Consider the following 21,812-nt stretch of genomic DNA (forward strand, 5'->3'; position numbering starts at 1 on the left):
AAATCAAACTTTTAGAATGGGTGGCCACTCAGAATTCCTCATGACTCCAAGCCCACTATGGTTGGGGATTTCTGCGTGGATGAAAATAAAAGGGGTGAGTTTGGGAAACTCGATTGTAAGGAAAACCCATTCAAAGTCCAAGTCAGCTCAAGCCCATTGGGCTAAGCCCATTCAGTAACATGGTGCTGGGCGAGCCCTTTTCAAATTACAATAAAGCGGGCCTTAGCCCTTATTGAGATAACGAGTATGGCCCATAGGCCCATTTCAAAATACATGCAACATCAGTAAACATATGCAAGCCCATTTAGGAGACTACTCAACCCACCAACCACTACACTCCACCGTACCAGCCATACACTCCATGTGGGAATAGCTCAACCCACCCAGCTCAACACTCCACGATTCTTGCCTTGTTGCTCGATTAACGATAGAATTGAGGCAAAGCCTCCAAGATCGTGGACAAGCCACTTTCAGTACTTCCTCGTCAATATCCCGGTCCATGCATCGAGATAATAACAACATGGCATGCGATAAATAACAACAGATCAAACATGCATTTAGGTCAATTTAACCCTAGGGGTATTTGGTAATTTAAATCCCGAGGGTAAAGCGTAAAATTTCCACTTTTAAAGGTATTTCAGTAATTTATCTATTTTAGGGTTTTCATGCATATTCCTACCTTTCACGTACTAACAGAATCACTACTGAGGGTTCTTACTGAATTGGGCCGTTGGCCCATCATTCCAATTTTGGCCCATTAAGCCCAAAAATATTGAGGCACGAAATCATGCACTTTGCGGTCCAAATTTTGCAGCTTACCAAAAAATTAATCGATTTACCTCACGAGCATTCGCACTTTTCGCAAATCTACAAAATACCGGTTTCGGCATTTCGACTTTTCGACTTTTGCCAATCTAGACTAAGAAAGAGGGTGTTAGTTACACACTGTTTCCGACGATATCTTGACGAGATCCACACACGAACCGCCTACAATTGGATTACTAACACGTTAATCTAACTATTCAAATACGAACTACGTATTAATCCCTTGCAATATTCGGCCAACCACACCTACAGATCATAGTAAGCTTATAAGAAATCAATAAGCAACTCATTAACAAATTTTTGTCAATGTTTACCACATAATCATAATTTCACTGCAAGCTGTCTTCCTGAGCAACAGTCACTAAATCATTTATAACTAGAGCTACGAAACTCCAAATCAAGTGCCGTTAAATTTCCCTGAAAATAGACTCATATATCTTTTATCCATAAACTTTTCAGAATTTTTGGTTTAGCCAATCAATACCAGATTTTTCTCAAAGTTTCCCATGTTTCACTGTTTGACTAATCTGACCACTCTTCATTACGAATCAAATTTCTCATTGTACAGAATTTAAAATATGTTCTAGTTTATTTCATTTGAAACTAGACTCATTATTCTTTAATTACATAATTTATTCAGCTTCTAATTCATCTCCCACAATTTATGGTGATTTTCCAAAGTCACGTTACTGCTGCTGTCTCAAGTAGATTTATTACCAAATCACTCTTTCACACCTAACTTGCATGCTTGTTATTTAAACATGTATATCACCAATCAATCATCACATATCTATGATTTTACTTAAGCATAATCTCCATTTCATCATTTTAAAGCACAACATGTTAGCTGATTTTTCCCTTTAACATCTAAGGCACATGCATGCTCATTTGTTTGGCTCAACTTCACATATCTTCCATTTTTCATCAAAAGAACATGAAACAACAACCATTTCCTTCATTTTAATTCATGACCAAATGCTCACAACACAACCAAAAATCAAAATATACTTCAAGAGTTAAGGTAGAATCAAGAAGAACTCATGAACCTCAAAATAGAAGCAAGGTACCAAGAACTTACCTTCAATTTTCCTCCTCCTAATGACCAAATACTCAAGAGCCTTCTCCTCTCATTTCTCTTCTCTAACTTTCAGCTATGATGAACAAAGATGGACAAAACTTTGTTCTTTTCACCCCTTTTTCTTTTAATAAAACTTCATATTTCATCCATTTAATTCTTTAATACAAAAGACATGAAATTCTTATCATGAAATATTTACCTAACCCATTATTATGAAACATTTACCTAACCCATTATCATGAAACATTTACCTAACCCATTATCATGGAACATTTACCTAACCTATTATCATGGAACATTTACCTAACCTATTATCAATTTATATCAATTTGTACCATAAATTATGGATATCAAGTGTACATTTTGTCTACAACAACATGATGGTTGGCCACTTCATGTAAAATGGGAGGTTTGTCATGCAAATCCTCCTATTTTGCACTCCTATTTATTTGGCCACTTCAATTTAGCCTATAGCATTTTCAAACATTTTCACATAGGACCTATTTCATAATTTCACTCCCTTTTTCTTATGGAACAAAAATTAACTAAAATTACCGGGTTCTATCTTAAGCTTGGGCCTTCTAGAGGCCCACAAACATAATTAAACCTATGCCAACATTCACAGGATTCCCGAAAATTGGGGCGTTACAACCACTGAGTGTACACTCAGCATACGGTTTGTTTCCGTACGCAGGTTAGGTTAAGGCTAGACTGTTGAATCAGCGTCCCAGGCTGATCCCGAATTCGATGAGGTAAAGTATGTTGAGTATTTGTAATGGCATGTACCTAGGATGTCTTATGAGAGTCATCTAGATTGTGAAAGTATTGATGAAATAAGTAAATTATGATTGGCAATGGTATATAGTATGAAGTTGAAATAATTGATAAAGTAAGTGATATACTTAAAAAGATTCATTGGATAAGTTATAAAATGTTTTAGATTGGTAAGATTTGAGTATATTTAAGTGTATTTGGATTATTTGAATGTTGGCAATTTGTATTGGTTGAAGTTTTAATTTGTAGGGTTAGAAACATTTATTTTAATAAATGACTATAATTGAACTGTACAGACCGGTAATGCCCTGTAATCCTATTCCAGGGACGGATAAGGGTTAAGAGGTGTTACATTTAGTGGTATCAGAGCTATTCAGGTTTAGCAGATTCTCAGACTAAATCGAGCTCGGAATTGAGTCTAGAGGTACATGCCATAATTGAGTCGAAATTGAATCGGGATCGGATGCTGATATATTTATTTGTCTCTGTTTTATAGTGAAAATGTTAGACGAAAATATTGATAGTATTGATCATGAAATGTATACTGAAAACGAAACGTCTCGTGAATTAGATAAAAACTGAATTGACAACACTGAGTAATAACTTAATGAGTAATTAACCACTGAGTGTCCACTGAGTACTGTTGAATAATGTAATGATAAAGAAAGAGATAATTCGAAACTGTTTTGGAATTATAACTGATGCTCTTCAGTGAATAGAAGAACTGTATCTATTATGATATCTACCCTCCTGTTTCTCAATCGGTTCCCAAAGTGCTTCAAGGTATAGAGCCTGTCTGAACGGGTAAGTTATCTGTTGTTAATACTCCGTAAATATAGGGTGGAACAATTGAGAATTTTAGCTGAAAATGATCTTAAAAGAACTGAAATTTGGTTAAAGAACATTATCAAGGTCTTGAATGAATTGTTTTGTTCACTGAATAAATGTTAGGAATGTATAATATTTCTATTAAAAGATTCAGCTTACGGGTGGTGGAAATATTGATTTATGTTGTGACTATAAAAGGGATATTTGGAAATTTTCCGAAATGAGTTCTGAAAGAAATATATATATCAGCCAGATATTTCTTGATTAGAGATATGAAGAATTCTTGAAGCTTAAATAGAGTTATATGACTGTAATTGTGTATGAAGGAAATTTTTCTGATTGAATAAATATACCAGAGGGTGTATTCCAACAGAAACTATGAAATACAAATGGGTTGAAAATGGTTTAAATGAAGACATAAAGCCTAAAAATATAGAGTAAAGAGTGGAATATGTGCTGAATATAATTCTTTTAATTATTATCTTAGTGATTGCTTGAAGAAAGTTGAAAAAGATATTATTTAGATTTCAAGACTGAGCAACACAGCTACCAGAGGTAGGTTACTCTGTAACTCCGGAAATACGAGTGATAGTCGAAGCGTGACAAAGGACTTCACTGAAAAATCTGGAGAATGAACATCAGCCAGGGCATATGTTAATTGTATATAAGAAGATTTATCTCTACTGGATGTCATTACAGGTACTATCTTCTTTTATCGACACTGATATGATTATTTTAAATTGATCTTGGTTTGACTTGTTCCTATGATTGTATAAATTCAGTATTTGCTAAAGACTTGCTTGTTGAGTTTACTGAATTATGGTGGAAGTATCAAGTTTTCTAGATCAGTATTTATTGGCTAATAAAATCTGCAGGAACTATTTGATAATGACACTAGAGTACTGTTTTTTTTATCGATTTGATGTTATTATTGTTTGATGTGATTCTGAGAATGGAATGGTTAATTTTGCATGATGCTATGGTAAATTACAAGCAAAAGTATATTATATTACGAAGTTAGGATGATGAAATGTTTTATTTTGAATCAGAGAAGATTGGATGATTTACCTATTGAAATATTGATCATGTCGAAACAGAAATGTGCTAGAAAAGGGTTATGATACTTACTTTGCTTGTGTGTTGGATATTAAGGTATTCAAGTTAAAGTTTAAATCAGTGGCAATAGTGCGAAAGAATTCTGATGTGTTTCTAGAAAATTTAACCGAACTACTGTTGGTTGAAGAAATTAAATCAGCTATAGATCTTGTGCCTAAAATAATATTGAAAAATGTATCTGAAATCAGAGGTTTTCTGAGACTAGTCGGTTATTATCAGAAATTTGGAAAAAGAGATTTTTGGATGATATGATTGCTATAGAAAGATATGGCATTGGAATAATCTGATAAGTGTTAGCAAGGTTTTGATTAGTTGAGAGCTCAGTTAACTGAAGCACTAGTTCTGGTTTAGCCTGAAATCCAGTGAAGAAACTTGTAATTTATGGGGATAGCAGTGTTTTGATACAAGAAAGTCAACTAATGGTTTATGTTACGAAAGGTTAGAATCATAAGGGAATAATTATTTGATACCTGATTTGGAAGTGGTAGTTATTGTTCTTGCATTAAAAGATCAAGATATGATAATTAATTATCATCTGAGAAAGACAAATGAAGATATGTATATTCAGAATTGAAAGTTTTGATTTGTGATATGAGCTATGAATATTCAACTGTTCTCATCTGATGATGGCTCAATTCTAGTTGAGATGAAAGTTAAATTAACTCTGTAACGCCCCAATTTTTGGGAATCCTGTGAATGTTGGCATAGGTTTAATTATGTTAGTGGGCCTTTAGAAAGCCCAAGCTTAAGATAGAACCCGACAATTTTAGTTAATTTTTGTTCCATAAGAAAAAGGGGGTGAAATTATGAAATAGGACCTATGTGAAAATGTTTGAAAATGCTATAGGCTAAATTGAAGTGGCCAAATAAATAGGAGTGCAAAATAGGAGGATTTGCATGACAAACCTCCCATTTTACATGAAGTGGCCAGCCATCATGTTGTTGTAGACAAAATGTGCACTTGATATCCATAATTTATGGTACAAATTGATACAAATTGATAATAGGTTAGGTAAATGTTCCATGATAATAGGTTAGGTAAATGTTCCATGATAATGGGTTAGGTAAATGTTTCATGATAATGGGTTAGGTAAATGTTTCATGATAAGAATTTCATGTCTTTTGTATTAAAGAATTAAATAGATGAAATATGAAGTTTTATTAAAAGAAAAAGGGGTGAAAAGAACAAAGTTTTGTCCATCTTTGTTCATCATAATTGAAAGTTAGAGAAGAGAAAGGAGAGGAGAAAGCTCTTGAGTATTCGGTCATTAGGAGGAGGAAAATTGAAGGTAAGTTCTTGGTACCTTGCTTTTATTTTGAGGTTCATGAGTTCTTCTTGATTCTACCTTAACTCTTGAAGTATATTTTCATTTTTAGTTGTGTTGTGAGCATTTAGTCATGAATTAAAATGAAGGAAATGGTTGTTGTTTCATGTTCTTTTGATGAAAAATGGAAGATAGGTGAAGTTGAGCCAAACAAATGAGCATGCATGTGCCTTAGATGTTAAAGGGAAAAATCAGCTAACATGTTGTGCTTTAAAATGATGAAATGGAGATTATACTTAAGTAAAATCATAGATATGTGATGATTGATTGGTGATATACAAGTTTAAATAACAAGCATGCAAGTTATGTGTGAAAGAGTGATTTGGTAATAAACCTGCTTGGGACAGCAGCAGTAACGTGACTTTGGAAAATCACCATAAATTGTGGGAGATGAGTTAGAAGCTTTATAAATTATGTAATTAAAGCTTAATGAGTCTAGTTTCAAATGGAATAAACAAGAACATATTTTGAATTCTGTACAATGAGAAATTTGATTCGTAATGAAGAGTGGTCAGATTAGTCAAACAGTGAACCATGGGAAACTTTGAGAAAAATCTGGTATTGATTGGCTAAACCAAAAATTCTGAAAATTTTATGGATAGAAGATATATGAGTCTATTTTCAAGGAAAATTAACGTCACTTGATTTGGAGTTTCGTAGCTCCAGTTATAAATGATTTAGTGACTATTGCTCAGGAAGACAGCTTGCAGTGAAATTATGATTATGTGGTAAACATTGACAAAAATTTGTTAATGAGTTGCTTATTGATTTCTTATAAGCTTACTATGATCTGTAGGTGTGGTTGGCCGAATATGGTATGGGGTTAATATGTAGTTCGTGTTTGAATAGTTAGATTAACGTGTTAGTAATCCAATTGTAGGCAGTTCGTGTGTGTGGATCTCGTCAGCATATCGTCGCAAACAGGTGTGTAACTAACACCCTCTTTCTTAGTCTGGATCGGCAAAAGTCGAAAAGCCAAAATGCCGAAAATCGATATTTTGTAGATTTGCGAGTGTGCGAATGCTCGTGAGGTAAATCGATTAATGTTTTTGGTAAGCTGCAAAATTTAGACTGCAAAGTGCATGATTTCTGTGCCCTCGATATTTTTGGGCTTAATGGGCCAAAATTGGAATGATGGGCCAACGGCCCAATTCGTAAGAACCCTCGATGCGTGATTCTGTTAGTACGTGAAAGGTAGGAATATGCATGAAAACCCTAAAATAGATAAATTACTGAAATACCTTTAAAATGGAAAATTTACAGTTTTACCCCTAGTAGATAAATTACCGAAATACCCCTAGGGTTAAATTGACCTAAATGCATGTTTGATTGTTGTTATTTTGCATGCCATGTTGTTATTATCGATGCATGGGATTGGGATATTGACGAGGAATCTGAAAGTGGCTTGTCCACGTCTTGGAGGCTTTGCCTCAATTTATTGATAAGCGAGCAAAGCAAGGTCAAGAATGTGGAGTGTTAAATTTGGGTGGGTTAAGCTATTCCCACATGGAGTGTATGGCTGGTACGGTGGAGTGTAGTGGTTGGTGGGTTGAGTAGTCTCCCAAATGGGCTTGCATATGTTATTGATGTTGCATGTATTTTGAAATGGGCCTATGGGCCATCATTATCTGAATAAGGGCTAAGGCCCGGTTTATTATGTCTGAAAGGGCTCGCCCAATACCACTGTTATACTGAATGGGCTTAGGCCCAATGGGCTTGAGCTGACTTGGGCTTTGAATGGGTTTTCCTTACACATTGAGTTTCCCCAAACTCACCCCTTTTATTTTCATCCATGCAGGAAATCCCCAACCATAGTAGGCTTAGAGCTGTGAGGGAATTTGGAGTGGCCACCCGTTCTGAAAGTTTGATTTTCTTCTGGTAAACTAGACATCCTTTTAATTATGTTTGAGGTTTTGGGCTTTTAAATGTAATAAGGCCGCTTATTTATTTTTGATGGTTTTTATATGTTTTATTAAGATAGGTAATATTTTTATTTTAAATGTTGAAATTAGATAGCTTTAGGGCGCGTTTTCAAAAACAGTAATTGATTTCAAAATAACACGAAAACAAGCAAAGCTTCCGCAATGAAGATATTTTCCAAAATTAATCACTTTTCCTAAAAAGGACTTAATCAAATCGGTTTCCAAGAAATATACATGACGTTAAGGTATGGCAATGGCGGTTTGCATGTCTAGGATTGGATCTGAAGGGAGTTTGGTACTTAATCAGTCCAATGGACTCACCTCCTCTTTTCCGGTTTCCTACCTGGTGCACAGCTTCCATTCACTTTAACCTACAATGAATTAATCTTTTGAACATCAAGTACGATTTTCTGGACTTAGAATGGAATTTTTTTTTTTACGTTTTTAATGTGGCATGCCGGATCCGGCCATAACTTCTGGGCCGGGTTTGGGGTGCTACAAACTCCTCTACAGTAAGTCTGTAAAGTTCAGAAATGCGATAATGAGTTACAGGTTAAATGGATATAGTGAACAAATGACTTTGATTGAAAATTTCAGATTGAATTTGATGATTGTCTGCTATTTAAAAGCAAAGTGTCTTGAAGAATTTGAATCATTATATCGATGATGATATCAGAATGGAAATGGGATAGAATTCTTATAGGTTTGAATTGGAATTATCTTTATCTGCGAAAAAGGAAAGATAATATCTGAATAATCATCGAAGGTATGGAAAAATCTGCATATTTTATCTCAGTATGAATAAGTTTTCTACTTAATAATTGTCTGAAATATAGGTTTCTGAAATTGTCAGATTTCATGATATGTCAGTTTTTATTATTTCTGATTGAGATAGATGGTTTATGTCAGTTTTTATTATTTCTGATTGAGATAGATGGTTTACATTCTAATTCTAGAACGAGTTTTAGAAGTTCTGGGTACACGATAATAGTTTTCAGCACTGTATGAAGCTTCGTATGATTATGAATGAAAAACTGCACAGTATTTGATTGAATATGGTGAAAAAAAAGAATATACAGAGTTATTTGATTCAAGAAACCGAAGAAAAGTGAAAGTGATCGAGATAGATTGAAAACAACTTCTGACAGACAGAATTCATATGTGGACTTGAAATGTCGGAATATCGAGTATTCTATTAACAAAAAGTATATTTTTTTTAAAGTTTTACATTGGAAGAAAATTTTGAGATCAGGTTGAAAAAGGGAATTAAATTCTCATTCTATTGGGCTACGTAAAATTATAGAAAAGTCGGATCGATGACATATTGATTAGATTTGCCTCCAAAGTTACAGGAAATTTATGGGGTTTTTTTTCCAAGATTTGGCGTTCAGAAGATGTAGATCAGATAATTCACATGTTATTTCGACAAGGGATATTGGAATTTGAACTGATTCATAATATGAAAAAGAAGAACCGATTGAGATACTAGCTTGAGAAGTGAAGTCATAATATTGAGGAAGCAATATAGGAACCGAAAGAAACAGTGAGATCTCTGTATCCCCACATCTTTTAAGGAAAATTTCGAGGACGAAATTTATTAAGGGGGGAAGAATTGTAATAACCCGAATTTTATAGTTATCGGAAAAGTGCATTTTCGGGTCTCCGTTTCTGAAAAATGGATTCGTAAATATTTATTAAAAATATTTATGAAGTTAAGTGAGTGGTTAATTAAAGTTTAATTAAGTAAATTTAGCTTAATTAAGGATAATTGGATAAAAGGATTAAATTGAATATAGTGTGAAAGTTTAGTTCTAAAGTAATAGAAAATAAAAGGATCAAAATGGCAATTAAGCCATACCCATGAAACGAGCGGTAAATGAAATAAAATCAAGATTTTTCTTGAATTGTGTATATTAAATGTTAGTATTATTATTATTATTATTATTATTATTATTATTATTATTATTATTATTATTATTATTATTATTATTATTATTATGGTTTTATATTAAATTATTATTATTATTATTTAATAGGTATTATTATTAAGTTAAATAAAAGAAAGACAAGTGTATGGTAAAAATAAAATACATGTGTAATAAATATTATACATATAATTATAATACATGTATGTATTTACTTATTATTTAAGTAAATATTAATGTATTTATTATTATTTATAAAAGATATTTATATCATAAATAAAGAAAAGAATGACAAATGTATGGTATGTATAATGAAATGTGTAATGTTAGTATACATACATTTGTAAAATACATGTGTGTTTACTTATTATATAAGTATATTATTAAGTTATATATATATATATATATATATATATATATATATATAAAAGAGAAGAAAAAAGTGTATAAAAATTATTAGTACAAGTGTTAAATAAATATTTGTTATTAAATAGATTTTTATTATAGTTATTATTGTTATTATATATATAAAAGAAATAAAAGAATAAAAAGAAAGAAAGAAACAGAATAACAGGGGACGAAATAGAGAAGGGAGAAAGAAGAAAAGAAAAAGGGAAAAATAAGGTTTTAAAGGTTTCAAGTTAATTTGGTAAGTCAATTTACCCCTTTTTCTTATGATTTTTAAGTTTTTGGAATCCTGGAGATAAATACTACTTATTTTAAGTGGAAATTTTAAAAGTTATTAGATTTCTAAGTATAGTTCATGTTGAATAAAATGATGGAATTTGGGGTTTATTTGATAGAAATTTTGATTGGAATTGAATAAAGGATTGAATTGTAAACTAAGCTATAAGTTTTGAGTTTTAGGGATTAAATGAAATAAATTAGAAATTTAGTTACTTATTATAATTAATCTGTAATTAATAGTATAATTATTTTAATTACTGTAGCTAACATTGTGCGGAAACCTCGTCTAAGCAAGGAAAAGACAAAGACAACGGGAGTTAGCTTGGAAATTACGGTTTGTATTTCTATAATCCGAACTTAATACTTAAATTGTTGGATTTATTATTTAATATATATATATATGTAGTAGGTGTTTTGAGATGATTATTTGAATTGGATTGAATATCAATTATATTGAATTGATTTATGAATATATGTGAATGTTTGAATTAAAATGAATATTGATGTGAAAATTGAAAAATAAATATTTGTTATATTGAAAAATATATTTAGTTAGAAGTGTGATGAAATTGATAAAAAATGTGATTATTGTGAAATTTAATATTTATTAGTGAAAAGTGGATGGAAGTTTATTGAATTGAAAATATATAGTTAATTAATTAAAATATGAATTAATTGAAAATTGAAAAGTTAATTAAATACCCTATTAATTAGTCGGGCTAGTCGAATATAGTTGGCATGCCATAGGATATGGAAGAGTACGGGTTTTGCTTGGCTTCGATCGAGCACTTATGTGCCGACTCATCGTTATTGTTACCATTACGCTCATCGTTACTAATTCGGCACTTTGTGTGTCGGATGTTGTTACTGTTACCGTTATTGTTACTGTTTCGGATTTGTTCCAATGAGGTACTCCGTGTACCGTACTGTTATTGTTACTGTTTCGGCTTTGGCCGATGAGGCACTATGTGCCGTACTGGTGTGTTGGTTGGATCCGTGTATCCGTCTAGGTCCGAATCATGTTAATAGGGGTAAATAAAGGAACTGGAAAGATCGACTGTTACTGAATAATTTAATTGTTACTGTATATCTGATTTTTACTTAATAATTGATTATTACTGGATAACCGATCAATTGATTGATACTGAATAACTAATTATTATTGAATAATTGATTGTTACCAAATAACTGACTATTACTGAATAAATAATTGTTCTGATTGACTAATTGTTAATGAATATTACTGATTGATTAATTGCTATTGAAAAATAATAAATGATTTTGAATTTAAAGTAGACCAAAACATTGGTTGGAAAGTGAATGTTTGAATACTCATTGAGTTTGAATAGTTCAATATATATAAATTAATATGTTTTATAATTGTTTAAGTGTTCAGATTATAGAAATACCACTGAGTGTATACTCAGCGTACGGTTTGTTTCCGTGCACAGGTTAAGTTAAGGGTAGACCGTTGAATCAGCATCCCAGCCAGATCCCGAATTTGATGAGGTAAAGTATGTTGAGTATTGGTAATGGCATGTACCTAGGATGTCTTATGAGAGTCATCTAGGTTGTGAAAGTATTGATGAAATAAGTAAATTATGATTGGCAATGGTATATAGTATGAAGTTGAAAATATTGATAAAGTAAGTGATATGCTTAAAAAGATTCATTGGATAAGTTATAAAATGTTTTAGATTGGTAAGATTTGAATATATTTAAGTGTATTTGGATTATTTGAATGTTGGCAAATTGTATTGGTTGAAGTTTTAATTTGCAGGGTTAGAAACATTTATTTTAATAAATGACTATAATTGAACTGTACAGACTGGTAATGCCCTGTAATCCTGTACCGGGGACGGATAAGGGTTAGGGGGTGTTACAGATATCTACCGGTACGTCTGTTTCAAATGTACCAATTGGTTCCATATAGTTCTGTAAGTATGTTCCGCTTCCGAACTGTTTTCTGGATTCTCTGTTTCTAATTCTGTAGTAGTTGGCTTTGATCTCACACTGAGCTCCAGTAGCTCACCCCCTCTTCTGTTTCCCATTTCAGGTACGTTTCGGAATTTGGAAGCTGGACTCGGTACGCGGAGGTCTTGGACAGTCTTGCAAACTATGAATTATCAGTTTTGTTTCCAATTACGATTTTGTTATTTGGGTTACTTTGAACTGTAAGGCTTTATAATGTTGTGGAATAGTTTTTGTTTTTGATTTTTATACGTACGTTTATTTCGGGTTTTATATTGAGTTTTACTGTAAATTCTACTGATCGATTATTAAATGGTTTTATATACTTTTGGTTTACTGAGAAGAGTCGTTTTGTAAAATTTTCCCTACGATCACTCCGGTAATCAATGTAGCTTTCTGGATTCGGTCTAGACTTCTAGGCCGGGCTTGAGATGTTACACATTTTTTTTTTGTTTTTTACTCTCTATCTATTTATTTTATAACATTAATTTATTTATAGTGTTATAAGTTATTTTTTATGAGTTAGATTGTTTAATTTTTTTATCAAAAACTATTCATTCCTGAACTTAAATAAAAGTGTACATAATAATATTTTTAAAAGTTGACGTTTAGTGTTAAAATGAATTGTGGTTTATATTTTATGTTAAGTTCTTAGGTGTAATATACTTAGGTTAATAAAAATATGTAAGTTTAAGTAATTAATAAACCACATTAAAAGTAAAATGGAGAAAACTGCCAACTTTCTCGATGTTCATCGTCTTAAACAAATTAAAACATTTGATACACGATCGACGGATCATAATCACATAATTTGTATATTAAATCGTGTTTGTTCATGTTAAATTCTTTTTAAAGTATATTAACTCTTTTATGAAATCAAACCAACTTTTAGTAATAGGTTTAATCTACGAATCAGTTAATAGCATAAAAAATTTCTAGAAAAAAATTACAATTTAAAAATATACCTACTTTTATAACCATCACAAAAATATTTTAAAAAACGAGTCGTTTGATTCTTATTTTTTGTTTTGCTTAGTAACAATGTTAGTTTTTGAGCTGATTATCGCCCGCCTTTTTCCTCTTCCATCAACTTTTTCTTTCTTTCTTCTTCTTATTCACTACATACGTCTTCTCTCTTTTCAGTTTGCAAATCTATTTTGTGGGTATCTTTGTTATCTTCACAAGTTGTGATGGACATATGATGGTACCTGTTGTTCGCTAAAACTCCATCGGCCACCAATAGTTTTTCTTAGAAAGTGGGTGGCTCTTCGTCAACTTCTTAATTTGTTTCAAGTTTGAGAGTATTTTAGAATAATAAATGATTTCACGCGTCAATTTAGACCCGTGTTGTCATAAGTTTTATATGTTTTTTATTTGTTTTTCCATTGTTTAATAAGTCTTCAGTTTTAGAAGTTTTTGTATGCTCTTGTAGCACATTTTTTAGTCTTACTTATGCATGTAATTTTAGTTTTACAAGTGATTTCATGGATGATTTTTTTGTCGTCCTCTTTAGTTTGGTGAATGCTCAATTCTTTTGTTGATTTTTGCTTGCCGCTTTGGACCATCCGGGGCTGATTTCATTATCGTATTAAGTGCTCGCAATCACTCTAGATCTGTCATGCTTGAGTTGTGACAAAGTCAATTGTCAACGTGTCATAATGTTCTATTGATGCTGAGACTAAAGTCTTAGTTGTGTTGATGGAGTTTGTCCTTCACCATCTACGACTAGTGTTTACTATTTTTTTTTCTCCCTGAATTGTATGGTTCCATTCATTGAATGAATTAATAAATTTACTTTTTAAAAAATATTTTAAAAACTACTAACAATGAAAATCATTAATAATTATGTATTTTCATTTTTTCCTACAATTTTCCCAATTACATATCACTTTTAAGTTGATTATGTTTTTCCCAATTACATTAAAATTTATACCCACAATCGATCCGTGCAACTGCAAGCAAATGTTAGATATATATATATATATATATATATATATATATATATAATGTGGATAAAAATATGTAAGGGATAGATATGAATATATATAATATGGATAAAGATATGTAAATAAAATGTGAACGTTTTCTTAAAGTTTTTCCCAATATGACGATATCTTATATGTAAATCTGTAGGAAACCAAACAGGGATCTTGCATACGAGTTCTTAAGAAAAGAAAAGTAAGAGCTCCTTCACTTTCTTTGTAATCAAACCACATAATGTTTGATCAAACTCATTAAATGGGAAAAAATGATGCCTCAAAATGGACATCTCCTTGTTTGGAACTGGAGATCCCATCAACTTCAAATAGTGGATGACGTTTACAGAATGGGAAAATTTTATCTAATAACCCTCCAAATTTCTTCAAATAAATGAAAAAAAAAACTTGAATATATTCATATAACATACAAATCCACATCCGAAACTCACATTTCACTTTGAAAAACTTAGATATATGTTATAATTTCATATATTATTAAAAGCTCCAACCGAGCACAGTAATTTATGGAGACGAATTTAGGCAAAAGTTTACAAGAAATTAACTATTAAATAGGGGAGGGAATGAAATTGTAACTAAACATTTGTATGGAACCATAACCCAGAATTTATAACCCACATTTGAATTCAATCATATAAGCATTTCAGTTTCAAATTCAGCATGGCCTTCAGATGGTGGACGGCCGTTGTTATTGACCTCTGATTGTTCCAACGAAAACGAAATCGATGTTCAAATGTATGAACAATGTAAAATCATCCTCACGCCGCTTTCACAATCCAAAATTTCGACCAACTTGTTACAGACACATTCAACCTCTTGCTGAAGCCAGTGGAATACAGGTTGAAAAGTTTGAGGTATCACCTCCAACCCCCCTAGTTTTGCTATCTTCTTCTTAAGTGTTGTTGTAATTCCACACATGCAAAGGGAATCCTCAAATTTCCACCCAAGTTGCTTTGTATTTCGAGGAGAGTGGAGTCCGATCCTCAATTTCCATGAACCAGTCCTTAACTTTTTGCTAGAATTTGAGACCCCCTATAAACTTTACCACCACCGTCATCCTTCATTTATGTTACAAGTATGTTATATTTACACATAAATCGAAACGATTTGAGAAACAACAAAAAAGCTACCCTAGGTTCGTTGTGATAAATCGGATTAGTAGTGTCGAAGATTTAAAAAGAAAATTTGTTACCTTGGATAGCAATCCGCTACCAACTTTTCAAATTTGGGTTTCAAAGATATACACTTGCTTGCCATCCTACAAGTTCAAATTACTTTGTTTTATGATCAAACTTGAAATATCATAAGAAAATCAAGTACTAAAACATGTCGATTTGCAAAATGAAAAGCTTTTTGTACATTAACTCATCTCAACACTCTGTTTTGCTAATTTTTAAAATAACAACTATCCTTTGCAACAATAATATCATCATCCTACTTTCTATTGTTTCCACTCTTCAGTTTCTTAAAACATTCATGTTTGATACTCATGTCTGATGTATATGTATAAAATATGGTCCCACAAAGAACTTTCAAATACATGCAAAAACTTTAAAAAGAAAAAAAAATATGAAGAAGTTAAACATACCTATATCAGACACATGCTCATAACTGGCATTTGCCCAAGTCCAAGTAACATATCCTTCATTTAAGTTTTAGCAACATCATAGATAAAATTTTAAAATTAAACATGTTACACTACAAACGTCGCGAATCTCACGAATATACAAGACTATCACTAAGTAAATGAAATTCAATTTTGCCAAAACTTTTTACATAAGAATTATAGGTCATAACTCAAAAATTTTTATAAAATTTCATTTGAAAATAATTTTTGAGATATGTAGTAAATTAATAAACCTTAAAAAGACAACTCAAACTTTTAATAGTACTGTATTGAAAATCTATAAAAATAAAATAAAAATTGAAACGTCTTGAAAGTTTTAATGAAATGCAATAATATCAAAAATTGTCCCAGACTTCTCATGTTAACGAACATAGTAAAAACTAGTAAAAATTATTATAAGAGAATGAGTTTAACTATTAAGCAAACACGAAAACATTAGACCAAATATTTAATAAAAAATTACATAATTGTAAAATTTATGGGTAATTCATATTAAATAATTCAAAGCATAATCCCTGTCAAAATTGTAATAAAGACAAATTAATAATTTTTGAAATACCAATCTAATTCATTTTTTTATACTTATGGTCACCTTTTAACCTCGGTGACAAAAGTCTAAACCATAATTAATTTTAATGGTAATGGATTGGAACAAAAAACACAATTGACTCCAATGGCAATAGGTCAAAACAAGACCATAAATCACTCCATTGGCAATAGGTCAAAAACCACTATTCTAAATCAGTGGCATAGTTGAAATCAATTTCTAAGCATAAAATATATGTTTGCATGACCAACGTTTTAACCCCATTGGTAGGGTTAGAACATAACATTTTAGGAGCAAGTTCAAAATCATAAAATTAGATTATCGTAATGTCTCAAACATATGCAAATTGTACTTTATATACAAAGACATAATTCAATAGTATGCTTTTTCATAACATAATATTTATATATATAACAAAATATAATTTGAGTAGCATAAGTATACCAAAGCACAATCTAATAACATATTTCTCTAAAATAATCATATTAGCATGTTTAATTTAATTTTTATAAAACATAAATAAAAATACTATATTTCACAAATATAACATAAAACATTGAAGACTAATTTTGGGGAATTAAGCATGAAAAGAATGCTGAGTCACTTACCTAGTCTACTCAATCAACACTTCAACAACAGTTATCAAAAGCCTTATTTTCAAAAGACAATATATAAGAATTTATCACAAATTATTCAAATTTTTTAGGTTAACAGTTTCAAGTAGTCCGCTTTGGATCTCGAGATCTTTCAACACGAACTCATATAATTAAGATATTAATACCAAATGAAAATTTATAATTTCATACTACAAAAAATATTTAAATTTCAAACAAATGAACATTTATAGATAGATTTTAGTGTGTCAAAATTGACTATATGAAATTGTTAAAACTTAGATTACAAAAACTTAAAAATTATTTTCTCCTAAAATACTTTATCAAAAGATACCAAACATACCATTTGAAAAATCTTAAAGACAAATTTCATTTATTACCAAAAATGTCTCCAAAATCTCACTGGAAAGACAATGGAATTTGGCAAACTATGAAACTAACCCAAATGAAATACGTGAACTTTAAGAAAATTAGTTTAAAAACATTGACTAAGAAAAATACTGTAAAATGATTCTATCTTTTCTTTTCCTTGTATTCTTTTATTCAAAATAACCTATAAAATACACATAAAGTTGGTCTTCATAACAAACGGGCTAATGGACCATATAATTAATTGGACATTATATATATATATATATATATATATATATATATATTATAAGTTTTTGAATAGTTCTAATGTTAAAAAGTAGGGGTGAGTATTCGATTGAGTCGAGTTAAAAAATTTTGAGTTAGTCAAGTTAACGAATCATATTTTAGCAACTGAACTCAATTTGAAAACTTTTGAATTGAATCGAGACAAAAAAAATTAGTTAAGTCAAGTTGAGTTATCGAATCTTATCATTTATACTCAATGTTGCGTTTACATACACTGGTTATTTAACTAGTAGACAAATTACAAGATTATTTAATTATATAAACAATATAATGGTTTTTCCATTTAACTTAATTAATGGGTAAACTTTTATCAAAACGCCTAAGTTTTGTATTTTCTTATTCGGATTTTTTGATAACTCGAATTGTATAGTTCATATTCAAGTTAAACAAAAAATTTTGATTTTTTATTCGAGTTGATCCGAATAACTTGATTAACTCGAACTATTTAATTCAAAATTTAAATTTTTTATTAATTTTTCAAATTGAATAAAATTTTGCTCACCCCTAATGATAAGTAGAACCATTGGTTACTTGACACATAGTTTATTTTTCAATATTATGATTAGTGGGCCCATTGTATTTAACATTTTTAATTACTTTAATTTTAATGTTTTAAATCAATACTATTTTTCATATATTGCAATTCATAGAGTTACACTTATCAAGATTAATTTTGAAATCAAATAATTATATTTACATTTAAAATTTACCTAGTTTTGTCACTTATATTACCAATCAGTCAATGTAATATACTTGATTTACTAAAATATAAGATTTTTAACCTTAATTTTAGTTTGTCAATTCTCTCGTAGATTAATTATTGAGCTTGGATGCCATAAAAGAATTTAAACAAAGAAAACATTAAATTATAAGAGTAATTAGCAACATCAAATTTTTCCATCAATTTTAGGTTTTCAAAGAAAGAGGAAACGGTTTATATATATATATATATATATATATATATATATATATATATATATATATATATATATATATTCTACTACTATTTTTTTTGGTAAACTATAACAAAGGATTACATAGAATGAATCATAAGGGAATTGTCAACAAAATTCTCGCCCTGCAAGATTTCTTTAATTCTCAAGGGGGGTTCCTCGAAAGTGCGCAACGAATCAACGCTTGACAGTGCCATTTTTTCCAAGGCATCAGCTACCCGATTTATCTCTCTGGGACCATAAGTCAAGTACCAATTCTCTTCAAAGGCCTGAATTTGTTAAATCCTCCTTATCAGTGCATTTTTTGAACCACCAGACCTGCTTTCATTGATAGAAATCACATTCTCAAGATTGTCCGAGCGAATAATGACCTCATTGTATCCTTGTTTCTGAAGGATAAGTAGACCATCCAATAGACCCCATAGTTCAGCAGTCTCTGCTGAGCATATTCCCAAGGAACGATTAAAGCTTAAGATCCACTCCCCTTTGTTATTGCGTATCACACCACCTGCAGCAGAGCAACCAGACATAAAGTTAACCGCACCATCAGTATTAAGAAATACATACATACCTGAGTTATGGCGAACTGAGAACTGCTTTAACTGCACATCCGCTTCATTATGCATGTAGAGGAAATGTTTCGCCCAACTATAGGAGACGCCGAGAGTATCCTTTGGACTCATACCATTTCCTTGAAAAATACTCAAATTTCGATTCTTCCAAATGTGCCAAAGGGTGATCCCAAAGAAGCCAGCCCAAGAAGAAACACTTAGCTTGTTCATAGAATGAAGTTGCAAATTCAAGATAAGCCACTCCGAAATATTACCAAAAAAGATATTCTTAAATTGATTAGTTGGAATGATCTGATGCCAAATATCCTTTGCAAAAGAGCAATCTCTAAGAATGTGAAGAACATCCTCTATAAACTATCCACAAAGCTTACACGACGCGTCTTACGTAATACCCCTTCTAACTCTCTCCGAGTTGGTTAAAAGTCGCTGTTTGAAAATTAACCAGATGAAGTGTTTCGCACGATGCGGCCCAAGAATTTTCCAAATCATATTCCAACTCTTCTCCTCCAGACACCAGGTCTCCTCCTTCAACAAATGATAGGCACTCTTAACAGAAAAGACCCCAGATGTCATTCTAGACCAAGAAAGGATATCTGGTCCAGCTTGGTTTAAGGGAGGAGAAATGCTAATTTTACGATCAATCACTTCTTTAGGCAGCCACAATCTGAAAAAGTCGAGATTCCAGTCACCATTGGCCAAAACCATCTCACTAACTATGGTCTCAAAATCAATATTGCCATGCCTTGAAACATAATGATTAAGGGACCCTACATTAGGAACCCAAATATCCTCCCAACAACGAACAGTCCTACCATTACCAATGGACCAAATCATATTATTACATAACAGAGGCCAAGCTTTGGCAACTGCTCTCCACATATAAGAACAACTACTCGTCATTATAGAAGCCTACATACTTTCACTCACTCCATACTTAGCTCTAAAGACCTGGACCCGTAGAGCTTCAGTCTTAATAATAAGGTTGTAGCCAATTTTCATCATAAAAGCATTATTCTGATCCCCCAAATGATGAAAATCAAGGCCTCCATGAATCTTAGGCTGACAGATATCATCCCACCCAACTAAAGCCATATTCCTTTTACCTTCAGTAGCTCCCCAAATGAATTGTCTAGCTAACCCTTCAATAGAGTCACAATTTCCTTTGGGGACAAGAGTCGATTGCATGAGATAGCTTGGAATAGACAACAGTACAGACTGCGTTAAAGTGACCCTTCCCTCAAAGGAAAGTAGTTTAGCATCCCAACTAGAAAGCCAGCTACGGACTCTTTCCACCAGAAATTTTAAAGTGCTCTTAGTAATTCTTTTGTGCAGAAGTGGCGCCCCAAGGTAATGGCCTAAGTCATTAACTTCTTGAAATCTTAGAATGTCCTTAATATCATTCCTTAAAGGTATATTGACCCCAGAAGAAAAGAACACATTCGTTTTCCTAGCATTCACCTTGTGACCAGAATACTCACAAAAATTACTAAGAAATCTCTTAAGGAGGCCATAGTGTGTCAAATCAACTTGACTAAGATCACCAAATCATCGGCAAAAAACAAGTGTGAAAGACTTGGTCCAGTGCGCCATAAATGAATAGGGTTCCACTCTCTTGCAAAGATACTTCCATGAAAACTATGACCCAACCATTCCATACAGAGAATAGATATGGTGGCAAAGGGCAACCTTGTCGAATACCCCTTACTGGCCTGAGTTGGCTCACCATTCCACAATACCTGCATAGAGGATAAAGAGATAGCATTCATAATGACTTTAACCAAATGAGAAAGAATACTTACTGCATTGAGAGAAGCTTCTACAAAGTCCCATCTGACCCTATCATATGCCTTTTCCAGATCAATCTCGATTGCCATTCATTGAAGACTCTTCTTAGTTCTCATAGAGTGTAAGACCTCCTGAGCGATAATGACATTATCAATAATACTTCGACCTATAATGAAGCCTGCTTGTTCTTGACCTATGATCTTTGGAAAGATGCTCTTAAACCGATTAGTGATGACCTCCATGACCAACTTCTACAGCATCGAACAAAGGCTGATAGGTCAGAATTAAGAGAAATTTTCCAGATTCTGAACTTTGGGAATTAACACAATAAAAGTGTTATTAAATTCCTGGTCAATGATTTCACCTTCAAAAACTTTTTTAACCCATTCATATATGGCATCTCCTGTAACACCCCCATACCCGAGAACGTCGCCAGAGTCGAGCATGAGACATTACTAAACTTATTTTAGCATTTAAATAAGTTCAAACAATTCTCGCAGTAAACTATCCATCTGTGTCACAGTCGCTAAAAAAATCATATCTCGAGTTAAAAAACTTGAAATTCAATTCTGTAAATTTTCCCTGAAACTAGACTCATATATCTACTTA

At 31.8% G+C, this 21,812-nt stretch overlaps 2 long non-coding RNA genes across 3 annotated transcripts; both read left to right on the forward strand.

Moving 5' to 3' along the window:
• Positions 1-5,769: 5,769 nt before the first annotated feature.
• LOC128292770 (uncharacterized) lies at positions 5,770-7,984 on the forward strand. Its single transcript, XR_008282682.1, has 3 exons — positions 5,770-5,910; positions 6,827-6,870; positions 7,745-7,984. It is a non-coding gene; the product is annotated as an uncharacterized LOC128292770 (long non-coding RNA).
• A 2,776-nt stretch (positions 7,985-10,760) lies between these two features.
• On the forward strand, positions 10,761-12,794 carry LOC128292611 (uncharacterized). Of its 2 annotated transcripts, none has more exons than XR_008282597.1 (4): positions 10,761-10,814; positions 11,932-11,989; positions 12,308-12,421; positions 12,537-12,794. It is a non-coding gene; the product is annotated as an uncharacterized LOC128292611 (long non-coding RNA). The 2 variants fall into 2 exon arrangements; XR_008282596.1 differs by having other exon boundaries at positions 12,308-12,417.
• Positions 12,795-21,812: the final 9,018 nt, after the last annotated feature.

This window comes from Gossypium arboreum, chromosome 5 (genome assembly GCF_025698485.1).
Source record: "Gossypium arboreum isolate Shixiya-1 chromosome 5, ASM2569848v2, whole genome shotgun sequence".
Taxonomy (NCBI): Eukaryota; Viridiplantae; Streptophyta; class Magnoliopsida; order Malvales; family Malvaceae; genus Gossypium; species Gossypium arboreum.